The following is a 26,827-nucleotide window of genomic DNA, read 5'->3' on the forward strand; positions in this document are numbered from 1 at the left end:
CAGCCGTTCCCAGCAGACCCTCACATTACGTTTGGGCCTGCCAGGCCTGACCGGCGTCTTCCCCCACCATCGTAGCCAACTCACCACCAGGTGGTGATCAGTTGACAGCTCCGCCCCTCTCCTCACCCGAGTGTCCAAGACATTCGGCCTCAGATCCGACGACACGACTACAAAGTCTATCATCGAACTGAGACCTCGGGTGTCCTGGTGCCAAGTGCACATATGAACACCCTTATGCTTGAACATGGTGTTCGTTATGGACAAGCCGTGTCTAGCACAGAAGTCCAACAACAAAACACCGCTCGGGTTCAGATTGGGGGGGCCGTTCCTCCCAATCACGCCCCTCCAGGTCTCACTGTCATTGCCCACATGAGCATTGAAGTCCCCCAGGAGGACGAGGGAATCTCCGGGAGGAGCGCTTTCCAGCACCCCTCCCAGAGACTCCAAAAAGGGTGGGTACTCTGCACTGCCATTTGGTGCATAAGCACAAACAACAGTGAGGACCCATCGCCCCACCCGAAGGCGGAGGGAGGCTACCCTCTCGTCCACCGGGGTGAACCCCAGCGTACAGGCACCGAACCGAGGGGAAACAAGTATTCCCACCCCAGCTCGACGCCTCTCACCGAGGGCAACTCCAGAGTGGAAGAGAGTCCAGCCCCTCTCAAGGAGACTGGTTCCGGAGCCGATGCCGTGCGTCGAGGCGAGGCCGACTATATCTAGCCGGAACTTCTCTACCTCGCGCACCAGCTCCGGCTCCTTTCCCGCCAGCGAGAAAAAAATATATATACTAAGTATACTAAATCTTAGCATACATAAGTATACTTGAAGAGTGATTAATCATCAGTATACTTCAAGTTATTGAATGATAAGTTAATTTGAAGTGTGCTATTTTGGAACAACTTATTTTGTACTTAATATATTTAAGTTGTAATTAAATTGTACTAAAGCACAATTTAAAGTATATTAAGTGCACTTTTACGTGCTAAAGTGGAACAACTTCAAGTATACTTAGTAAACTTTAAGTATATGCACATAGCCATATACTTAGTGTATTAAGTATACTTGAAGCTGTAATTAAATTGTACTTAAGCACAATTTAAAGTATATTAAGTGCACTATTATGCGCTGAAGTGGAACAACTTCAAGTATACTTAGTACACTTCAAGTATATGCACATAGCCATATACTTTAAGTGTATTAAGTATACTTGAAGTTGTAATTAAATAGTACTTAAGCACAATTTAGAGTGTATTAAGTGTACTTTTATATACTAAAGTGGATCAACTTCTAGTATACTTTAAGTATATGCACATAGCCATATACTTAGTGTACTAAGTATACTATAAGTTGTTCCACTTTAGTATATAAAAGTACACTTAATACACTCTAAATTATGCTCAAGTACAATTTCATTTCTACTAAAATATATTAAATACAAATTTAGTTGTTCCAAAATAGCACACTTCAAATTAACTAATCATGCAATAACTTGAAGTATACCGATGATTACTAAATCTTAAAGTATACTCAAGTATGCTAAAATTTAGTATATGATGCATTTTTTTTCTTTCCTGGGTGAATAAATGAAGGGACTTTCCTATGCTGAATGCACTTTCCAGGTGAAAAAAACTTTTTATTTCAAATGTATTAACATTTTCAATAGTAGGCTACATTGCAAATACATTAACAATGAATTGTACTATATCCTTAAATATATGAAAAGTTTATGAACATTTTCCTTTTTAACAATTTTCACAATACAGCTTTTAACATATTTGACACAAACTGACATTTCTCATTCCTTATAACAGTGATAAACACAATAAAATAACAACATTCCTGTTCATTGTACCACCCTGCGTGTCCACTACAGCGGAGTGGGCGATGCGTTGGCTTCTAATTATTTTTCAATTAAACCGGGCGTTGACGCTCCCACAATGCTCTACGCGAGCGTCAACGCCCGATTTCATTGAAAATGAATTGGAAGCCAACGCCAATGCATCGCCCGCTCCACTGTAGTAGACACGCAACGTAAGAAACAGGTACTACATTTTACTTTTCTTTTTTTGGGCTGAACTGCTCATTATTACACTTGCGTCTGATGGCCGCCCGCACATCAGAGGCACTAGTCTGAGGAAACTCCAGAAGAACAGCATCTGCAAAACAGACAAGAGGTAAGGTCAACATTTTCTTAAATTTTTACTACATTAGACTGTCTTGCAGTGAGTAATTGTATCAGTGTGGCATGCAAATATTGCCACCAGTACATAGCAAAACATATATTTAACAATTACTGGTGGTTTGCTACAAAAACTTGCTGCTGCTTAAAAAAAATCACAGAAGCTTTGTCAGTAGACTATATGTATACTCATGCAATACTCAAGAAAAGTTGGTAATCAGTAGACTATATGTATACTCATGCAATACTCAAGAAAAGTTGGTAATATGTCTGTTATACAAGCTAAAAATTGACAGAGTAGAAACTAACAGGATGATAGCCTCATGAGAAAGTTTAGATTACTTGCTTCTACACGTCATTCTAGGGGTAAAGCCATAAACGTTGTAGGGCTTCTCTGTTTAGGTTATTTAGGGGGGAGCATATTGTCACGAGATTTGGATTTTTGACACTTCTCTGGATTGTGTTTAGATAAGAACAGGGTCTACAACCCCCCATGCCTAAAGTTATACTAACAACAGCATCCTGTTATCTGATGAACGGATGCGCGAGGTGTGATGGGTGGCATCTTGTATTGTCTTATGAAGAAACTTGAAGCCTGTCTGACTGTGTATAAAAGCCACGGACCGAGAATGTACGTGGCCGATTCTTAATTTTAGGTCTTGTGTTACTGAGATCAGACCAGCTCCGGAACTACAAACTTTGGAAATGTTTAATTAACTCTCCATCACAAAACTGAACCCCACGACTTTGTGCACTTTTTGAGAAAGATTTTCTTAACAGGTCATTTACCTGTTATGGCCCGCACTTTGTCAACGTCCAGCTGTCCTTTTGGCGCCCCCCCTTTCCCAGACTTCCCAGTCAGAATGGACTGTGCAAGGACCTCTTTTGTGAACACCAGGACAGCCAGCTCCTGGGCAAAAATGGTCATGCGAGTTCGGCTTAGCCGCAGGAAGGCCCTCTTTGAAACTGTCACTGTGCTGCCAGCCAAGTGGTGCTGTATGAAAGAGAGGGAGGAGGAAAGAGAGAATCAATTGAACAAATGAATATATAGTTGGGAGATACCCTTAAGAAATGAATAAACATTATACAAATAATAATGTGCTTAAATCAATCTTTACTTTGGAAAACACTTGGTAGTCTGTATATCCCACTATCGAGTGATTTGACCAGTGGTTTGAAGGTTCCCACTTACAGCAAGATAATTGTATAACACATGTAACCTTTTAAATTTATCATTTATTACTGACACATTTTACCAAAAACTCTAGACAAAAGTTACTTTGTGCAAATTTTGCATTCGAAACATCCATGAATGAACTATGGCTGTTAAGTAATAAACATATACATTCATCCCTTAATTGTAACATACCATTTCAATGTCACTTTCCACAGAAAGAGATGACGATGACATCGCAGATGAAGGGGTGCCCCCGGCCAAGGGCATTAATGCCTTGACACACTCCACACACTCCATTAATTTAATCATTTCCGGGAGGTCTAGGTGAATGTGATGATAATTTGAAAAACAGAACAAATGGATTAAATATAAAAGCTGGCCAGTAGTAGATGGATAATGATACTTAGGTTCAGTACAGTGCAATCATGCCTTATACGGAAACACCATGAATCTTAGTTTAATGAACAGTGTTTTGAAATGTCAACCCCTTCAATCCCAATCTGAACACCTACCACGAAGGGATGCCATGATTTCATCCACTCGGGGTGCCACGCCATGACTATTATCATCCATCAGCTGCTACAATGAAGAATGTAATATCAGGCATTTTGGACAAAAATATTTGATTAAAGTCGCATTAACAAACATTTACATTGTCATTTAAAACATGTTTCCTACCGTAGGACTGATGATTCATAAGATGTTTTCAACATAACATCTTCAAGGTTGTAAAATTGCATTATAAAAGTTGCATTGTAAAAGTGATGCAAATCTTTACAATGAAAATAATCTAAATTCTGTAAGAGTGACAACATTACATTGGAGAACAGGTGAGGTTGAATTATGGCTTGAGTGAAGTACTTTTGTGATTATGTGACAATTGTGTCATTTTATGTAATGAATGAACTCACCATTTTCTGAGTGGAGGATGAACCGAACTCCAAGTCGTTGCCCTGAAACATTAAAAGAAGTAAAAAAGAATAGAACATTAAAGCAATTAAAAAGAGAAAGAATTTGTGTCAGAGATACAAACAGCAAAGATAAAAGCATGACTTACAAAGTTAAGACGTTGTGGACTCCCTATGTATGTGGAGTCATCAGAACTGGTGAGATGATTTGGATTGGATGCCTGAGGTAACACAACACGTCTGGCTGTCTTCTTTGCATGCTTTGCCTGGACGTGTATATGGTAACAGTAGAAAAATAGTTAGCAATATCCAAAAAAATTCTGAAATTTGAGTGGTACTAGACAATATTTATAATAAACAAGTACGTGTCACATCAGTTGATGTTGTCATTAACTATTATGAACTGTGGTTGACCGGTTTAAAGAATTAAGGGGGACAAACTACCCTAATAACTAACAATGAGTAAAATGTAGATTGTCCTATTACTTTCAAATCAAGACATGTTAATTAAGCACTTTGTAGTTTTGGAAACACCACAGGTTTTTGGTGTTGTGTAGCAATGTAGCCAGCTGCTTAGGAAAAAAAGCATGCCTTACACTATGAAAACGTTGTGGAGATTCATCCTCAGAACTGGTGTTGTGATCTTGTATGGCTAGGGCCCTCTTCTGAGACAGGGCAGTCTTTAGGTTTTGTAATACCTGGTCCCTGGCTGCCTCTTTAATCTTGGTTTGCTTTGCCTGCCCAAATGTGTGTTACAACTTTATATAAAAGTAGTCCAACTAACTCCACCTTCAACAGCAACAACAGTAACATGTGGCTTACACAGTGATGCTTCAGTAATACAGTAAACGTCTAATATTTTCATATATACATGATATTCAGGGTTTCACGCAGAAAATGTGTTAGTCATGGTGGTAGGTTGAGATTTGGGTGAGAACTGGCGGAAATACGGCGAATAACCTTGATTAAAAAACAACGTAGTCAAGGCGGCAAGCCTGTGTTTTTAAGGCGGACGCCTGAACTGCAAAGTGCTGCGGGAAACCCTGTTATAAGTGTGTAACCAAACAATGTAGAGTAAGCGGTTCCATTATCGTCCATTAAACTTGCCAACGTTCCAGAAGATCTTAAAGTAGATATGCAGCCGCAACGAAAGATATAACTTATCGATATGTACTGTACAGTACATACCTTATATAGCCACACACCATATTTCAGCTTCTTACTTTGAGATGAGTATTTAAATACGCTCTCAAACCGCAGCATCTGCCTTCCGCAGCGTCAAACTTGACATTTCTCCACTCCATTGAAAGTGGTTGGATGGACGATAACGGGACCCCTGACTTTCTACATTAGCTACTTTAATAGCTACTTTAACAACAATTTGCAGATAGTAGGCCCTACTTATGTATTTTACTTGAGTACGATTTTTCATGTAGGGCATATCAAGCCTTCTGCCTTACAAAAGCAGCTGGACGTTTAGAGCTAACTAGCTAACGTTAATATTAGAGCTAGCATGACAGCATGCGTTAGGCTACCGTTCAAATGTAGAGAGCTAAAACGACTCACCAGCACAGGCTTTTTAGCCACCTCATTGTCGGTCTCCCGCATTTTTTTTTTGCATGCGCACACCCCTGCTTTCCTCCTTGCCCCATATATCATTGCCCAGAATGAATAAATTCTTCTTTGCGATGAGTTCTTTGTATGAATCTGATATAAAAAGGAGTAAAAAAAAGTTTCAAGATAAGCTTCTTCCTTCAAATGACACAAATACAGTTAACATTAGCTAATAGCTGCAACAACAAAAAATGGGGAAATAGCGAATGTTAATTGGTAAACTCCAAACTTACCTCCAAATGGTAGGACTTTAGCAGGCACTGTCTTCTCCGGATCTTTCTTTGTTGGACATTTTATTTCAATCCATGTATCTTCTTCCAGGTCAGGCTGGGATGTCACTTGGCTGAATTGGTCGGAATTACCAACAATGATCGATGTACTTTCCACTTTAAGTGTTTTATTAAATAAATAATAAATGGCGTATTGGAACGACATTGTGTGCTGCTAACCTGCATCCACGTGAGTAACCAATGATGCAATCAGGGTTGCCAAGTCTGTGTGACAAAACCAGCCCAATATCAAAACTCAAAATATGCCCCTGCCAAACCGTATACACTGCTTTTTAAGTCCAACAGCATTGCTTTCATTGCCAAACAAATGTATTGTAATATCTACAAAGTAAAACCAAATGTTTATTATGCCAGCATTAAATGCATTTTTTTAGGAGATTTTCTCAGGAGACTGAGAGCATTAGGCACATGTGCACACGCACAGTGCGTGTGTGTATGTGTGCGTGCCCCATGTCCATGTGTGTATGTGCTGATATGGAGTCAATTTGGTAGGATTTGGGCATAAGTAAATTATTTCAGTTAAAATATAGATTTTTATTTAAAGATATTCATGTAATTTGCATGCAAAATAGGTCTACCCGAACCAGCGGACAAAAAATTCAACCCGGCATCACTTCGAAAGTAGCCCAATTCCGCGGGAAAACCGCGGACCTGGCAACGCTGGCAATGAACGAGTACCGTCTGCATCTCAGATTGGCTGGAAGTGAGCGCCAAAACTGCTACGCTTGATTGGTCAGAGACTGGGCGCCGATATTCAAAACATAGAACAGACTGTTTTGTACTGTAAAAAGAGTTTTATAGCTACAGTCTGTGATTCAAAATAATCATGACATCAAAACGAAAACTTAAAGGACATTTGAATTCCGATGAGACTCAACCTGAGACGCCAAGAACAACAAAGTACAGAAAACTTCAAGAAAAAAAGGTAAACCAAAACATAACTGGTGAAATGCTGTGGGCTAATATAATATGAATAGTTTTACCATTCGCCAGAAAAATATAAAAGGCATCAGTATCACGTTAGTTATACAGTCAATGGTTATAACGTGAAATGTTTCACATTTAGATAAATATTACATTATTAACGTGTTACTTTTTATTAGGTAATCAGTTTGAATGTTGTAAACATAAACATCTGAATATATGTAGTTTATAACGATTAACTTCTTATAATAACCTGGCAACAGTAGCTACTTTCATACTTACAGACTCCATAAAGTTACACAAAAAATAAATATATATCAAGTTATATTCCCTCTACATAAAAACTCACCTCTTTTTTTAGGTTATTATAAGGCCACAGATATAGGCCTTTGATGGATATGATTTTGTAAGAGATAATTTCACTCAATATTATAAATCTCCATTTGATTTGATAATATCATATAACTTCTTGGCCAGACAGAACCCTATTTACATAGGATTCCTAAAACTTTGGCTCAAGCCCTCTGTAAGTTAAAAAGGTTAATAATGAAACATTATCACTGGTGCCAGAGACTTTATTTATATATTATATATATATTATATATATATATATCCATTATATATCCTTATATATCCATATATATGGACTTTGCTAGAGTTTAGCTAGCACTGTCTATTTTCAACTTTATTATTTATATTTGTTTGTACTGTATCTGCAGAGACAGAATAAAAACATCTACAAGAAATATGTCTTTACATCAGCCATTCCTAGAACATCTGCTTACAGAAGAAACGTTTTTAAAAAGGTATGTTCAAAAAAAAAATATTGCTCATGTAGAAGAGTAAATGTATTTATTTTATATTCCAATGTTCAACCAAATGCTAGAGACTTGATGTGCCAAATAGCCAGCCTTACAATTATAGCCTCACACAGTTCTGTGCACCAGACTGGGTTGACGGCCTGTTTATCCAATGACCTTAGGATTACATTACATTTGACCTATATCTAAAGACTGCTTGTTTTGTAAGACTGAATGCACTTAATGGCTTTACATTTTTCTCAGATTGGTCTCTCAGATCATAGTAATGCAGATACTTACCCAGAAGTGGAGCAAGATAGTGATAAAAATGAACAGTGAGAGATGGTGACATGGAGACAAGATGTGACATCAGGAAAAGAGAGAAGTTTTGAGGAGAGACAACATGAAAGTGAAGCAGATTATGGAAATGGACAAGAGGACAGAGCGGAAGCTGATGGAGGTAGACAAGAAGAAAGAGGAGAGGAAGAGGATGAAAGTGGACAAGAGTACAGAGAGGAAGAGGATGGATGTGGACAAGAAGAAGGAGAGGAAGAAGATGGAAGTAGACAAGAGGACAGAGAGGAAGAGGATGGATGTGGACAAGAAGGAGAGGAAGAGGATGGATGTGGACAAGAAGAAGGAGAGGAAGAAGATGGAAGTGGACAAGAGGACAGAGAGGAAGAGGATGGAGGTGGACAAGAAGAAGGAATGGAAGAGGATGGAGGTAGACAAGAGAACAGAGAGGAAGGGGATGGAAATGTACAACAAGAAGGAAGAGTGGAAGAGGATGGAAGTGGACAAGAACAGAGAGCAGGAGAAGAGAGAATCCATTGAGAATCCACCATTTAGTTTTCTAATGTAGTGTGAGGGATGCCACCTGAAAAATCACTATGTAGTGGCTGCACCAACTTTGAACAACTTACTGTTCAGCAGAACACTCAGAATTTATTGTGTGCACCCGTACTTTTGATGTGTGCTTTCAGTGTTTTGTTTGACATGGCGTTAGTGTGTAAGATGTATTGTGACATGATACTTATTTGCCATATCAACTTATTAAACATTACATTGTAAGAGTAGCTATTTGTGTACTTTACTTTTTTGAAAAATTTAATGAATGGGCTTTCAGTTCATTTCTGCATTAAAACATGTTAACACTTACCAAACGAAATGTACAAATAATGTACTGAAATACAAGCATGAATAAGTTAACTTAATAATTACACTCGAAAGTAACTTAAAATATCTTAAAATGTCAGCATATTAAAATGTTTATTTTTAAAGTAAGCTTTAAGTGCATTGTTACAAAGATTATTTTTAGCATGCAATTTAAAATATACAAATAATATGTTTTCTAAAAAAGTTCCAGTAGTAAACTTTAGAAATTACATATACATTTTATTTAAAGTACATTTTTCTATAATATATTTACTAAAAGTGTACTGTAGTACAATTTTTTTTAAGTGTGTTCAAAGTATTAACGTTAAAATTGGAAAAAGCATGATGGTAGTATACTTTTTATATATTCACAGATAATACACTTTTTTAAAGTATATTTAAAATGTATTATTGCAAATGTGAATATGTTTGAAATACACTAAAGTATACTTTTTTTTACCTGGGAGGTCTGGGATTTCGGTGTATTAGTCGGTTTTTGGAGAAAAAAAAATGTAGGTCCAATCAGCGAACAGAGGGAGTGGCTGAGAACGATGATGTTGATGTTGTTCGCTAGTTTGAGTTGTAGTTCAGTAATGGCGGCGGAGTCGCTGCTGAATATCCAAAAGTTAAAGCCGGAGCAAGAAGAATCTTTGCTAAGTTTTGTTGGTGGCCATGATGTTGTGGCCCTCCTCCCCACGGGGTTCGGGAAAAGTTTGATTTTCCAGCTACGGCAGCTAGCTCCGTTACAGTAGTGGTGAAGGAGTTGGCTAAGGCGAACGCTAGCGATTGGTTATGGCAGATCAGAGTGGCTCTGGGCAGATCCAATAGTTTTAAACTTCATCAGAGTACCTGCCTTCAAGAAAGTTAACGCTTGTCAATGGAGCGATCCCAGAACCTCTGTACAAATGAAATGTACGAGGGTCTGGTTAGGACCAGGCTACAATGCACTACTGGGCTATAGAAACTCCCCTTGCTTAACCCACTATAGAACAGTTCAGGGACGCAAGTTTGATTATCAGCTTTGGCAGGGACATCAATAGTTAATGCAAGCGTGCACATTTTTTCCGCATTCATTTGAGCGCAAATACTGTTTTTTGAGCTTCATGTAATATCGTTTTAGTCAAAATAAGATAATCGGTAGGCCTATCATTTAGAAACTTTCTTTAGTTTTGTAATGTCTTCTTAGCCTACCTCAATTCTGACTTGTGTGCTGAGTCCGACACATGGACTTCTGTGTGTGTGCTGCAGTGGCTGTTTGGCAAGCTCAGAAGAGCACGCTAACATGGAATTCTGCAGGCATCGGTTTGTGTTTTCGGTTAAACTGCTTTGATACTACAAGCGTTGATTGGGATACTGCGTTTATTTTTTCAGAGATTATCAATATAAATGAATGCACTGTCTAATAAAGTAAATTGTTAAAACTCTGACTTTAGATTTTACTGGGGCACAGCAGATTCATACTGAGGCACGTGCCCCAGTAAAAAGGGTCTAACGAAGCCCCTGCTGTGTTGCATACATAACACCAATGTCAACTGGTAATTCACCCTTCTATAGTTTTTCATAAAAAATGGCTAACTTACTAGAAGGGCCTGGTGTTAATGGGCACCTTATTCAAAGTGAGCCTACAGTACTAAGTGGCACACTGAATGTGATGTACTGAAAAGTAACAAAATAAACCAGACAATGCATTTTACTGTAAACAAGTTCAACTTTATTCGCTTTTTCTTTAAATAATTTGCTGTGTGCCAAAGTGCAGATCAAAAATGATCTATGTTGTTGAGAAGCATTTTGTCATATCCTGATATATTTACATCCTTATATCTACCAATAAATCTAAAGGTTTGACAGTAAAATTAAATCAATCCGATATCTGTGGGTGTCACAGGACTGTAATAAACACGACAAATCATTAAGGTTGGACTGGCACTAATGATTGGATGGCATTCTCCCTGCTACTGGTTTCATCCCCTGCCCTCATCTGACAGTAAAGGTTTGTGCAGAAGATCACTATACTGTATATATAATATATCATTATAGACTATATTAGATTATACTAGATAGACCTGTCTATTATAGACTAATTATGTTCAATTAATGTGCACACTACAGTTTTAAGGCATAATAGTTTTAATAAAATAATTGAAAAATAAAGACACCTTTTATGATCTCACAGCACATAGGCAGTGTGTGGAGGACAGATCTCCATGAGCTGCATACCCGTTTAATGCGTCATTACAAACATATTGTATTTTTGGCAAGTGCTCTTGACCTCCCCCCCTCCTTCCAGTTATTCCAGTGTCAAATTTATTTAGCAACACACACAGTTGCAATTCTCACCTTAGAGAGTATTTCATTGGTACAATAAAAGTACTAATAAAAAAAGTACAATTGTGAAGCAGTGGGACTGTAAGTGTGAATGTTTATTCTTGAAAAGTTTCAACAGTAGTTAATGTGGTGCCAATATATAGTGCTTTTGTCAACACCTTAGTCTAACAACTCTTAAAGATCCTGTAAAGTAAATTCCATGTTTTGCTTCTAAGTACATTATATACGTGTGAAATGAGTTCCTGAAAGCATGTGCAAAGCGCTAAAACTTTGTCACACTGAAATGTGGAGTTAAACCGAAGAACAGTTTCTCTTCCGTTTTCAGATCTGGTTTTAATGGGCGGAGCCAAGAAATGCCCTATCTACGTCATTTCGCCCTATCTATGTCAGATCACTGAATGGCTCCTCCTGCTGTACTGTTATTGTAGCCTACATCAGCTAGCTAGCTAGCTTCAGGATGTCTCCCACCACCCGCAACTGCATCTTTGCTGATGCAAGAACTCCAGCTGCGCTGCAACGCCATTTAAGTTCCCTATTGATAATGAAAGGAAAAATAGGTGGATAGATTTTGTGAAGAGCCACACTCATGGAAAGCTTCGGATAAATGCCAACAGCCGACTCTGCACTGACCATTTCACGGCGGACAGTTTTAACATGGACCAGAGACAGACGGGGTTCACCAACACACGGCTTCTCTTGCAGCGCGGAGCCGTACCGAGCATCGCCCCTCCGGCCGTTCATCCTCCGGTCGCACCTGGACCATCCACCGCCGCCAGCAGTTCATCACTCAGTTCTGTGTGCTTGTTATAATTATACTAGATAACTTTTCCAGTGGTATCTCTGCTATGAGTTAGTGCAAACCGCTAAATTGATATTAGGCTACTCGGTGTAGAATGATGGTATTTTGGTGAAATGGTAGCTAATGTGTTAGAAGTAGCTTAGTTGGAGAGCTCACTGTCTGCTGTCTCTAGTGTCCATTTTTACTGTTACAGCTCAGGGGAACATTTCATTTATATGCATCTGTATGTTTCACTCATTGAACAAATAAATTCTAATTCTATACGGTTTTGTTCGGCTTGACATAGCGTGCATTATCTGGGTCGGAGGTAGGCACTAGGCAGCGAGGGGCGGAGCTTCAGCTCCTTCAGGCGACATGCCCCCCCCAGTCTCAAGTAGAGAAGACTGCTGATTTTTTCAAGATTTCAAAGCCTAATTTAACATACTTGTCGGTGTTATTTTTTAATTCGAATTGGGATGGGTAGTTAATAACACATTATTCTGTGGTGTGGCGAACTTAAAACTCGTTTCCAGGTCCACTTTACAGGATCTTTAAACACGTTTACCATGTCTCCTTTAAACAAGCTGTTCTCTTCTTCCATTCTATTTTCATCCTTGCTTCTCTTGTTAAAGGAAAAAATTTCTTTCTTTACAAAACTTTCTTGACCAAAAATAGTCTCTGTGTCTATACTTAGGTTGCATAACTCACTTTGACGGTGGACGCAGAACAGCAAAGTACTGGAACTACATCATAAAGCCTGGAGTTGAAGACAAAGAGACCCGTAGACCTATTTTCTGTCATCTTTGCTCTATGTACTAAAATCAGCACCATATGAATGCTATCCTTATCTGATACAGAGAAATATGCTGGGAATACATTTAGAGAAATGGGTTGCAAGACTATAATGTGTAAGTAATATGTGCTTTAAGCTCATTAAAATGCAGTATTGGTGTATTTAAAAAAAGGATGTTATAGGCACCTTATGAGAAAACACCATTGAGACGGGTAAAACTTACCCTTTATTAAAGACCACTTTATGATGTCCACTTACAGTCCCGTAGCTGATGGATTTTGACGTTACCTTGCATTCATGTGGGTTTATGAGGCCTTAGCCTCCAGAATAGCTGTTAGAGGCTTGTGACACAAGTAGGGGATTCACGAGTTCAAGGACCGCACCAACAACTGAATACATTAGGAAATGTATTGGAGGAATGAATGATAAGGCAGGTAACAAAGCCAAGTCTGTTGCAGGAAGATTAGGCTGGTAGCAAAAACTCAATTCGAGATTTAGGGAGGCTGATGCAAGTGTGTGTGCCATGAGTTCTACGAGGTTGGCCCTGACATCCGAGTCGTAGGCTTGGGAGGACCATCAATCCAGTAGGTAGATGACGGAGGTGGCGATGAAACCAGAACCCGGGAGGCGATGTGTCCTGTCTCAGTTGTGAAGACTGGGCTGGATGGGAGACAGTTTCTTTCAATTTTACAGAGGACAAAATAAACTAGAGAGGTACTATTTCTGGGGAAATTGTAGGGTGTGCTTGCTTGCCTCGGTTGCAGATGAGTCCGTTTATTAACTGTAATTTTTACAACTATAATTTCTGTATATTTATATAAAAATGGATACTTATTATTTATGAAGATTGCATAGATTTAAAAGCATACATTTGTTGCTGCTCATTTAGAATTCAAAATACAAAAAGTGAAGTGTAGAATGAAACGGTTGTCTTCTCATTTCCCCTGCAAGAGGCAATAGTGATAAGCTATAGCAACTTCAGTTGAAAAGCTGGATCAAACGAAGATATTGGCTAATCCGGTGTAAAAATGGTCCTAACCTCTATGACTTAAACGGCTCTATGACTTAAAGTTTTTCCCTTCTAGTGATATTTTCAAGCATTTAGCCTACTTTGCATTCATTAAGAACCCCCTTTGAAACAAGCTGAACCCCCTTTGAAACAAGTTATTCTAACAACGTTGTCACCGGCAGTATTTCAGATGGAATCGTGATTCAAACAGTACTAACTCCACAAGTTGTCAGTTCAAAATGAGAAATTGACGTTCCACTGTTACTAAGGCCGAATCCCAATACTCCGTCTTACCCCTACCCCTTACAGGTTTCCGGTGCGCCTGCAGGATGGCCGCACTGACGAGAGCTCTGCGAGTACCTAGCATTTTGTTTGTTATGTTAGTGTTCGTAACATGTTTTGTCCATGTTACATTGTCGCTCATTCAGTACGACCGGTAGACACTTCTGGATATTAGATTGTCACTTGGCAAGGATTATTTTACGAACTTGAATTCCACTTTCGAGTACGAGCTCGGACTGCAGCGGGCTCTTTGTTGTTCAGCCGTTGTTTACCTGCAAGACGAAGGAAGAAGAAACAAGGCCGACGTGCTGATGTTCTTGTCCGAACTCGGAAACAGTGCTTCAAAGCTGCTTTTCCAACCATCCTACTTGCTAAAGTTCAGTCCATCGACAAAAAAATGGATGAACTTGATGCTTGTGTCAAATTCCAACGGGACATCAGGAACTGCTGTGTACTGGCGTTCGGCAAGACTTGGCTACTGGGAGAACAGGACAGGACAGCTGATTCTGGCAAGCGCAGGGGCAGAGGGGTCTGTGTTATGGTTAACTTTCTATGCGCCTGGGATGTAGCGGTACTAGCATCTCACTGCTCTCCGGTCCTTGAGGTTCTAACTGTAAAAATTAGACCCTTCTATCTGCCTCGGGAGTTCACTGCGGTTAGGGTTGCCACCTTCAATACAGAAAAATAAGGGACACCTGCCGCAGCGTGACCCCTCGGGGCCACGATGACCACAGGCCCGATGACGTGCCAGTGGTGGTAATTCACAACTTAAAACACGTTTTCATAAAAATATTAAGATTGATACATTATAAAAAGATATCTGCTATTGAAATCAGTGTGAACAGATGCACTCAGTCTAATTCTATATCACAACTCAAGTGGTCATATCGTCATGGCTGAACAAAGCTATGATGATAATAAACATAGTCCAACAAAGTTTGACTGTGAGACCACAAAAAATAGGCTTTCGGAGGAACTTGTGAGATGTGAACCATATTTTTATTAACTTATTAACTTTAAATTAAACAAATGCTTTGATACTCAAAAAGGTATATTTGAAAAAATAGATATAGTGCAGCAGACTTGCAAAGGATCTTCCATGAACATCATGAACATGATAACATCAGTGGACCAGAAGTAGTAGTGTGCAGTATTGGAGCATGTCAAGCCTACTTCCTTTTATAAGTGTAGTTCTTATTACGCGGGGGGGTATCTGGAGCATTCTTTCAAATCGACTCTCCGCCAAGAGACCCCGCCCTCCTCTGACTCTGATTGGCCGTGAACCTGAAACAAACTGATCAGACCAACGATGGCAGCGAGTATTACCCAATCAGGGGTAGAATAAGACGAGTCTTCACAGAATGCGGGTGGGATGATTTGCATGGGATGCTGCGTTGAAGATAACTCTGAAAATACGGGACAAACCCCGTCTTTATTCTCAAATACGGGATGATTCCGTATTTTAAGGGACGGATGGCAACCCTAACTGCGGTCGTCATGAGTGCAGTCTACATCCCCCCCAGGCAGATAAGGCCGCTGCTTTGGATGAACTGTATGGGATTATCAATGGTCTGGAAAATGTGCACCCAGAGGCAGCCTTCATTGTTGTCGGCCAACATGAAGAAGGTCCTGCCCAAATATTATCAGCACATTGACTTCTTCACACGTGCAGACCAGACCCTCGACCATCGTGCTTTTTTATTCTCAAATACAGGATGATTCCGTATTTTAAGGGACGGATGGCAACCCTAACTGCGGTCGTTATGAGTGCAGTCTACATCCCCCCCAGGCAGATAAGGCCGCTGCTTTGGATGAACTGTATGGGATTATCAATGGTCTGGAAAATGTGCACCCAGAGGCAGCCTTCATTGTTGTCGGCCAACATGAAGAAGGTCCTGCCCAAATATTATCAGCACATTGACTTCTTCACACGTGCAGACCAGACCCTCGACCATCGTGCTTTTTTATTCTCAAATACAGGATGATTCCGTATTTTAAGGGACGGATGGCAACCCTAACTGCGGTCGTTATGAGTGCAGTCTACATCCCCCCCCAGGCAGATAAGGCCGCTGCTTTGGATGAACTGTATGGGATTATCAATGGTCTGGAAAATGTGCACCCAGAGGCAGCCTTCATTGTTGTTGGCCAACATGAAGAAGGTCCTGCCCAAATATTATCAGCACATTGACTAATTCACACGTGCAGACCAGACCCTCGACCATTGTTATACAGCATTCAAGGGCAGCTACAAACCCCTCCCCCGCCCTGCTTTTGGGAAGTGACATAGCGGAAATTCAAGTGGCACTGTATAGATTTGAATAGTCAAGAGATGGAGGTTTCAATACAATTTATTTTGCTTGTACAAATTAAGAATTAACAAAGTACTTTGTGATCAGTCATAACGAAGGAGGTGATAGCCACAGATCGTTCGCAAGAGTGATGAAGAACAACCCTAAAACCCTGCCTTATAAACTTAAAACAAATGGTTCTTCTGATGCTCAATCCATCAATATAGCGGTCTCTGTGATTGGCTAACTCAACTCAGTGACAGTTTGAAACAATACATCTCCATACCAATTGTCCCACAGTTCTTTGATGTGGCATCTCTCCCCAAACCAGTAGATACTAAAGCCGGGAGTCAGGTGGCTAAGCAGTTAGGGAATCGGGCTAGTAATCAGAAGGTTGCTAGTTCGATTCCCGGCTGTGCCAAAATGACGTTGTGTCCTTGGGCAAGGCACTTCACCCTACATGCCTCGGGGGAATGTCCCTGTACTTACTGTAAGTCGCTCTGCATAAGAGCGTCTGCTAAATGACTAAATGTAAATGTAAAGCCACAGGAGTTCAAGTATTTAAAAGTATTTAATTAACACCACCCATGCAACAGGAAGGGTCAGAGCAGCTTAATCAGTTCATCTACACTTCTCCCTTTAGGCCACGGGAACTCAAGAATCCCCCCAACCTCCACACCCAACTAAGACCCTCTGGCTCTTAGTTAGGTATCATAAAACAACACCATAAATACCTTAAACCAACCGCTACATCCATTCTACATAGTAAACCACACCACAGAGCCTCAGTTTCTTACATTCGACTGTCTATAACAAAGGAACTTACTTTTTACCGCTTAAAGAAACATAGATATTGTAACAATGTCAAAAACTGCCATTACAGAAGGCTGATCACACCTCCATTCTTCTCCTCCCTGCATATAGACAAAAGCTAAAACAGGTCAGACCGGTTGCGAGGTCATTTCCCATATGGAGTGACGAGACTGTGGCGACCTTCCAGGACTGCTTTGATACCACTGACTGGCTGATGTTTAAGGAGGAAGCAGATGGGGACATTAACAAATACACGGACACTGTTTCCAGCTACATTCAACACTGCATTGATGATGTCGTCCCCAAGAAGTTTGTCCGGTCTTTCCCCAATCAGAAGCCCTGGGTTGATGCCGCGGTCCGGGCCAACCTGAGAGCCCGGTCTGTCGCCTTTAACCCTGGGGACCCTGATCAGTACAGGAAGGCCAGATACGAACTTCTGAAGGTCATCAAAGCAGCGAAAAGGGCTTACAGGACCAAGGTGGAATCCAGCTACCGTGGCTCTGACCCCAGGCGCATGTGGAGTGGACTTAAAGCCATTACAGACTACAAAGGGAGAGGCTACAGTGAGACCCAGTCCTCTGTCCTACTGCCAGACGAGTTGAATGCCTTCTACGCTCGCTTTGAGAGGGACAGTGACCCCCCTGCAGTGGAGCTACCTGAAGGCATAGCCAGTGGTGTGCCTACACTAATTGTAGCTGAGGTGAGGCATTGCTTCAAAAATATCAACCCTCGCAAGGCACCTGGCCCAGACAGAATATCAGGTAGGGCCCTCAGGGGCTGCGCTGTCCAGCTAGCAGGGGTCTTCAGTGACATCTTCAACCTCTCCCTCAGCCTGTCTGTTCTCCCCACCTGTTTCAAGAGGACCACCATTGTCTCTGTGCCCAAGAAAACCAAGGTTACCTGCATGAACGACTATCGCCCGATAGCACTGACCGCTGTCATCATGAAGTGCTTCGAGCGGCTCGTCAAATCATTCATCTGCTCCTCGCTGCCTCCCACCCTGCCATCGCCCTGACTATGCACACCACTCTCTCCCACCTGCACAAAGGGAATACGTATGTGAGGATGCTGTTCATTGACTACTGCTCAGCATTCAACACCATCATCCCCTCCAGACTTGTCTCCAAGCTTGTGGACCTGGGACTAAGCACCTCCCTCTGCAAGTGGATCTTCCACTTCCTGACGGGGAGGCCACAGGTGGTGAGATTCGGTGACCGCACCTCATCTGCACTGATCACCAACACAGGCCCCCCCCAAGGCTGTGTGCTCAGCCCTCTCCTGTTTTCCTTGTTCACTCACAACTGTGCAGCAACGCACAGCTCAAACCTCCTTGTTAAGTTTGCTGACGACATAACCATCGTCTTCTGGCAGCCTACAGAGAGGAGGTTGATACCCTGACATCATGGTGTCAGGACAATAACCTCTCTCTCAACATCAGCAAGACTAAGGAGATGATTGTGGACAATAGGAGCCGGCAGGAGGAGGAGCATGCACCCCTACACATCAACGGATCCGAAGTGGAGGAGGTCAGCTGCTTCAGGTTCCTCCGGGTGAACATCAGCAATGATCTCACTTGGTATTCTCACACGGACAAGGTGGTCAAAGCGTCCCGGAAGAGACTGAAGAAGTTTGGCATGGACTCAGTTATCCTCACTAACTTTTACTGATGCACTATAGAGAGCATACTGACTGGTTGCATCACAGTGTGGTATGGGAGCTGCACAGACAGGGACCGCAAGGCCCTACGTAGTGTGGCCTGTTCTGCTGAGTTCATCATCGGCAGGAAGCTCCCAGCCCTACAGGACACCTACCACACACGATGCCTCAGGAAAGCTGGCAGGATCCTAAGAGACTGTTACCACCCATCCTTCAGTTTTTTTAGCCCGTTGCCTTCTGGCAGGTGATACATAAGTACTTATATGGTATGTTATGCCAGGTTGCTTTGCGTTGTCTTGTCCAAAGAATTTCAGTGCCCAGTCTGACCCTGTGTTGTTTTGTGCATCTGACAATAAAAGACTTGAACTTGAACTACCCCTTAGTTTTGCGCGTTCACATGAGAGTAAGTGGTGTCCCAATACTCTTTTTGATCGAGGGGTAGGGCTAAGACGAAGTGGTTTACACCCCTTAAAACCAAGTGTTTTCGGGAGCTTACTTGAAACCAAGGGGTATGTGAATACTGCGCAACCTGCAACAATGGCGGCCAGATAGGGGTCCCATAAATGTAATATTTTCGGCTTAAATAATTGATTAAAAAATTACGACAGTCTAGTTTTGTGCTCTACACAGTTCTGTACATATGTATTTGCAACAAATTGCAAAAAATCGCTAGTTTGCTACCGTAACATTGCTGATTTGCACAACAGTCCCGCATTTCTCTGATTAACCTTGAATGGACTCCATGCATGTCTACAGTTTTAACTGAACTCCATTAGCAGCGAATTTCGTTTGATATCAGTGCATAACACTACTTGCTTTGGAGACATCGATATATGTAACCGTAACCAAGTGGTGCCTCATTTCATAGGGCTATAACCCTTACCCCTCAGTTTCGAGGGACAAGGGCTAGGGGTAAACAAAGGGGTAGGGGTAAAGGCCGAAATATGCTTCTGCGTCTCCGTTTATGGATGGGCGGGCGCACGGATACGGACGGATAGACTTCGTTTATGGTTCTCCGTAGGCTGTGGGTGCTGAAAACAATTCACCGCCAGAAGAGTAGGTGGCGCAACGGTTTTTTGTAAGTCGTCATCGAGTGTTTATTTACCTAGGTTATCGAGAAGTCGGAGCAAATTTACAAATTAGCCGTTTCATCAATAAAATACGCACATTTTCAGCAACTACACTGCCCATTTCTCGTCACATTTTAATTCAGATGCTGATTTACATGTACTGTTTAGCTGAAATATGAATTCTAAAAACTTACAGCAATGGCGGTCAAAGGATTCTGTTCGTCCTGTTTATCACGGCAACCCCGCCCCCGCCCCTGACGCAAGCGGTTCTTAATACTGACCAATCACAGCCAAGGGGGTAGTGATGGGAAGTTCGGATCATTTTACTGATTCGGTTCTTTGAATCTCGTTCAGTAAAATGAACAAATCTTTTTTCTAGTCATTCGTTCATTTCAACGGGGGGGGGGGGGGGGGGGGGGCTATCCGTCCACTGCAAACACGTATCATATTCTCATGTAGGTTAGTGCATGACATGTGCACCAGCAGATACTATTTTAAAAGAAATTCCTGCATTACATTAAAATAATGTATCTTGACAGTTTGTATGATTTGGTCATTTATTATCACACTAGCATTTAATTATCACGGCAAACAATTACACTGCACTAAACTGTAAGTGTAAATGTAAAGTGAAAATAACAAAACCAGTCAGTATGATGACTTGAGCGAATATCATTCACGTCTTACTAAAACAGCGGCCACGCGAAAGGGAATGAGGAAACTGTTTCCTCTACTAAAAAATACAATGCGGGTCACGTGAAAAAAGGATCCAAAGACTCGTAGAAAGACCGAGTCGGGAAATGAACGAATCGTTCGTTTCCTCCAGCTACCAGTACAGAGCCTATACAGGTCACGTGAAAAATTATCCAAAGACTCGTAGAAAGACTGAGTCGGGAAATGAACGAATCGTTCGTTTCCTCCAGCTACCAGTACAGAGCCTATACAGGTCACATGAAAAATGATCCAAAGACTCGTAGAAAGACCGAGTCGGGAAATGAACGAATCGTTCGTTTCCTCTAGCTTCCACTACAGAGCCTATACAGGTCACGTGAAAAATTATCCAAAGACTCGTAGAAAGACCGAGTTGGGAAATGAACGAATCGTTCGTTTCCTCTAGCTGCCACTACAGAGCCTATGCAGGTCACGTGAAAAATTATCCAAAGACTCGTAGAAAGACCGAGTTGGGAAATGAACGAATCGTTCCCTCTAGAGTTTCCTCTCGCTACCAGTACAGAGCCTATGCAGGTCACGTGAAAAATGATCCAAAGACTCGTACCCGAAGACCGAGTCGGGAAATGAACGAATCATTTCTGTTTACGTGGACGAGCCTATGCAACAGTCCCGATGCGCGGCCACGAGAAAATGAACGAATCACTCTTTGAGAGGACTCGTTACTCCCGAGTCCTTGTAAGGATTCATTCAAAATGAACGAATCGTTCACGAACGACACATCACTACAAGGGGGTCTCCGTAGCTCGCCGTAGCTCTCCGTAGCTCTCCGAAATTACGACGGATAGTTAGAAAATTCAGGAGGTGCACGTCAAGCTCTCCGGGGCTCTCCGAGGGCTCTCGGAGAGGGCGTTCCCCGTAGAGGAGGGCGCTCCCATGTGTCCGTTTTTCAAAAAACGCAGAAGCATATATCGGCCTTAAGGGGTAGGTGTAAAGGCCGAATTATACTTCTCCGACTCCGTTACGGACAGACGGACGGACGGAGTCGGACGGATTGGTTGAATTTATAGTACTCCGAAGGCTGTGGTTGCTGAAAACAATTCACTGCCAGAAGAGCATGTGGCGCTGTACTGCGATGCTAGCTAAATTATCGAAAGGTTATAGCAAATTTACAAATTAGCCGTTTCATCAATAAAATAAGCACATTTTCAGCAACTACACTGCCCATTTCTCGTCACATTTTAGTTCAGATGCTGATTTACATGTACTGTTTAGCTGAAATATGAATTGTAAAAACTTACAACAATGGCGGTCAAAGCATTTTGTTCTCTTGTTGGTCACGGCAACCCCGCCCCTGACGCAAGCGGTTCTTAATACGGACCAATCACAGCCAAGGGGTATCCGTAAAATGACGGACGGACGGACGGATAGTCAGGAAAATCAGGAGGTGCACGTAGAGCTCTCCGAGGGGCTCGGAGAGGGCACGGAGAGGGCGTTCCTTGACGGAGAGGGCGTTCCCTGTCTCCGTCTCCGTAAAAACGCAGAAGTATAAATCGGCCTTTAGACAGAGTATTGGGATTCGGCCTAAGTCTGCGTCTCTCAGTGAGCCTCATTAGCTTACACATGTTAATAGGGGACAAAATGTTTCTTATTAAACTGGAAAAAATCATACTTACTGTACTTTCAACCTGATTCACGATTAGGTATTTATGAGGAAGCATCCAGAGTATGCACTCTTAAAACTCGATGACTCCGAAGAAGGTTGTAAGCCGGTAGTGTCATTCTTTTCCCCAAAGCCTATTAAATAAATGTTATAATGTATATGTTGAGCTGTGTAATTCATATTGTCAAAAAAGGGTAATATTACATTTTATCCTTCATTGACTACATTTAGGTGAATTTTGAATTTAACATTGGGGATGCCTTTTAAATTCTCTAAAGTCTTTTACAAAATGAAGATGATAGACTTAAAGTATTGATATTGTTGTCACACCAATACTACACACAGTACATGATGATGTATCCTACATTTCATACATCACAGAGGAAGGGTGTGAAAATAAATGCAGGAATAACAGTGCAGAAGAATTCTTCACACTTGGTAGTAATATTTCATCTCATCATTCAGCTTTTAAGTTCAATGAAAACCGAAAGGCATAATTATGACAGCCCGTATGAAGTGGATGTTTGTTTGGGAGGGGGATATTATGTGTGCTCGAGTGTATGAGAGGGAGTTCTTGCGCGTATATGCATGCGTGGGTGTCTGTCTTTGTTTGTATCTGGGCAGACTAACCAGCAGAAAATGGAAGGAGAGGTCAAACATCTATTGAGGGGGAAGAGACAGGAATGGAAAAGAGGGGAGGGGGCCTAACAACCAGATAAGGGGAGGGGACCTCACAACCAGATAAAAGATTGACAGGAGAAAGACATGAAATGTGTTAAATGTGCTGTAATGCTGTATGATCTCTTTCACCTGCCATATCAGTACACTATATTGCACCATGTCATAGTGCTTTCAACAGCTCAACATCACCTTCAAGTGGTCAAAATGTGTATTAGCATGACTACATCAGGGTGTTAGGTGGCTGAGCGGTTAGGGAATTGGGCTAGTAATCAGAAGGTTGCTCTTTCGATTCCTCGCCGTGCCAAATGACGTTGTGTCCTTGGGCAAGGCACTTCACCCTACTTGCCTCGGGGGAATGTCCCTGTACTTACTGTAAGTCGCTCTGGATAAGAGTGTCTGCTAAATGACTAAATGTAAATGTAATGTAAATGTGTTAAAACAGACATTTGTGCCTATTGGTGGTATTGTAGTGAAAACCCCTCATGTACTTGAAATTGATAAGCGTACAGTAGCTCATTGCTTATGCCAGTGCCCTCAGTGGTTTGATGAGAAGATGAGAAAAATCTATACGTTCATCTATCAAATAATGCCAGGAATCTGTGTGTGTGTGGTTTTATATGGAATAATAATGGGATTTTAGGGCAACGAGTTTCCCACAATGATATGCAGATTTTTTATGTACATGAAGCTTGGGTCTTCGTGAGGTCAAGAGGTCATACAGTGAGGCCTCTCACTGAGTAAAATATCATCATGGAACGCACTCGGGCCAGACAGTAGGGAGCAAAACATGCACAAATAGGGCTTATGTGAGTTACGACTTGTTCACCTGTTTTTGTCTATTCTATTGTATCACTTTGCTGATCGGTGAGACCTTTTAAGGAAGCAAGTCTGTGCATTCTATGTTTGAACATGTCCAGCTAATGTATATAAGCACGTCTTGAAACAGAGTTTTCGCTCATGCTAGCCACTCTGTTGTGGACTGATGGTGTGATCCGACATCGTGCTAATAAACCAAGTCAACCCATTTCCTTGTCGTGCATCCTTGGCCTGCCTTCTGACAGACTTCTCATCCTTACAATTGGCGTCACAAACAGCTTTTCTTCATCCGGGACCCAGGCGAGCAGACTTTGGGACAAACAATAACAATAACCAACCACGGGACGTGGTTGGTTATTGTTTCTGCGCGGCCATAATTATCACGGTGAAAGGCCGTTGTGATAAATGATCTGTCATGGTAAAACGATTTAAAACTTAGGTTGATGGTTGGGGCTACGCAATGATAAATAAAACGTGTAAGACTCAAGCAATGTTTCCCAAGAACTAAACGTATTTTATCGTATGGATTACAGTCATAAAATTGCTTTAGATTTCTACTCTTAAATTTAAGAGTAGAAAGATATCTTTTTAAAAGATAATTAAAGATAAATAAACAAATGAACGTGAAATAAAAGGTTTGACTTCGGATATTAGTATACTAAAACTTTTTTTTTTTTTACTAAACATGCATGCAAAACATGGGGTGCCTATCAAGTAAATCGAATGTGCCAATGGTAATTAAATTCAGGACAGAGACCACGCAAGGAGAGAAAAGCCATGTCAGAGTCACTAAAAACTAATCCACAGTTAAAACAACTTCCAACTATAGATTTTACTCGCAAGTCATTCGTTCCGAAGGTGTCCCTTTAGAATGCAGTGTAAGGAGAGGGGGAGATATGCTCAAGGAGAGAATCGCCCCTCCCCACAAAGGCACATGGAACACAGCCCCGCCGAGGCCAACCATGGCACCACAGGCCACACAGCAGACAGACACATGTGTCAACTTGATGTGGGAGAAGTGACGCTGTATACAGCCATGGACTTGGACATTGGGTAAATGTATTATTAATGCCCCACAATTTCATGTTTCAGATAAGCCATCTGAAATACCGCAATTAAGTTTGAGTATTGCAGGAAAACAAATTCCTTTTTTGGTTGACACAGGAGCCACCATATCCTGCTTAAGGAAAACAGATATTGACTGTCCGTTGAGTAAAAATACTGTCCAGTCCGTCGGCATCAGTGGTAAGCCTCAGATAGACCCTATTTCACTTCCATTACAGATAGATTTTGATGATTATAAATGACAACATTCTTTCGTTGTTAGCTCAACTTCTCCAATGGCATTATTGGGAAGAGACTTATTGAGTAAATGAAATGCAACCATCTTATGTTTTCAGGATGGGATCACAATCCACATACCTCCGAATAATGCTTATCAGCTTTTCTCCAAGTTGGGTTAAGACATACCACATAGCTAAGTCTATTTTTGGGGATGTTGAGTTTGTGTAGGCGTTATCTACCATCAGTGGTATTAAGAAATTGGCCTCTTGTAATGTCGCTGCAGCTGCTAGGATTGTTAATTTGAAATCAGTTGATTTTCCTTTTTCAGATAAAACTTATAGATCCAGATACCTTACAAGTAGTTCCAAGGAACATATTTATCTCACCACATGGAATTCTATTATTGTGGAAGATTACTTCTGATAACATTGAACCCGTTGAGTGTGCAGTCAGGAATGATTTTTCAGATGTCCCACATTTGATTGATTCTTTTAATCAATATTTATTAATGCCCCCAGATTATTAGGAATCTTATAAATTGTGTCATCTGGACGTATGGATTGGAACCTACGCATTTCTTTATAAAAGATGTACAAACTGACGTTAAACCACGGATTCGGTATGGTAATGTTAAAATATAATTATTAAACAGTATCCTTTATATAAAGAAAAAGAAGAGGGGATTAACCCTGTTATTGACAGTTTATTACAACGACAGTATATTTGGACACACCGTACAAAGAGATATGTTGATTCAGCAGCTGTTTATAGTGCAATGGTTAATGGGCACCTGGCACAATTATCACTTCCATGTAACTCGACTTTATTGAAATATGTGGACTATATTCTGGTGGCGGCAAGAAATGAGACAGAATGTGTCTCAAGATTTGATAGCTCTGCTCAAACATTTGGCAACAGGTGGACACCGGGCCTCTCTTGCTAAAAACTTCAATTTTGTCAAGAATCCGTGAACTATCTGGGATACATCTTGCAGGATGGCTGTCGATTCTGTCACAGGAAAGGGTGAACAACATTAAGGACATTGTACGACCAAGGAATAAAACTGAGATGTTGTCTTTCCTAGGATTGGTGAACTATTGCATAAATTGGATTTCTGAATACGCAGTTCATGATGCAGAATTGCAAGGCCACACTCAAAGACTCTCCAGAAGTCATTCAGTGGAATGAGGAAATGAAATATGCTTTTCGTCACATCAAGTATCTATTGTGTAGCATCGGCTGCTTTGATGGTGGAGAAGGCACAAACAAAAGTTCTTGGACATCTGATGGTATTACACACTTCACATACTGTGAACATTATCTTAGTGAATATTACGACGCACCACATGACAAGCCAAAGACGTAGCAATTACAAACACATTTTGACAGGAACTCAAAATTTGACTATTTCCACGGCCACACACACAAATCCAGCTATGCATTTAAAAGCTTTATAGCATGAAACTGACTCAGCCTCATGATTGCATGGATATTATTAACTCTACATCCAGTGTAAGAACAGACTTGTAACAAACAGCTTTGGAACATAGTGATTTAATTAAAAAAAAAATTGTAGCGGGGTTTGCTCGTTTAAAGATAGAAATACTTAATGTATCATAAAGTCTCTGGGCACCACCCTAATATTGGTTTATG

General features: G+C 41.2%; 1 long non-coding RNA gene across 2 annotated transcripts; it reads right to left on the reverse strand.

Annotated features, from left to right (window-relative positions):
* Positions 1–3,071: 3,071 nt before the first annotated feature.
* Positions 3,072–4,283, reverse strand: LOC134009904 (uncharacterized). Of its 2 annotated transcripts, none has more exons than XR_009928283.1 (3): positions 4,268–4,283; positions 3,869–3,935; positions 3,072–3,173 (listed from the first exon to the last, which is right to left on the reverse strand). It is a non-coding gene; the product is annotated as an uncharacterized LOC134009904 (long non-coding RNA). The 2 variants fall into 2 exon arrangements; XR_009928282.1 differs by lacking the exon at positions 4,268–4,283 and adding an exon at positions 4,035–4,152.
* Positions 4,284–26,827: the final 22,544 nt, after the last annotated feature.

The sequence above is a fragment of the Osmerus eperlanus genome, chromosome 23 (assembly GCF_963692335.1).
Source record: "Osmerus eperlanus chromosome 23, fOsmEpe2.1, whole genome shotgun sequence".
NCBI classification, from domain to species: Eukaryota; Metazoa; Chordata; class Actinopteri; order Osmeriformes; family Osmeridae; genus Osmerus; species Osmerus eperlanus.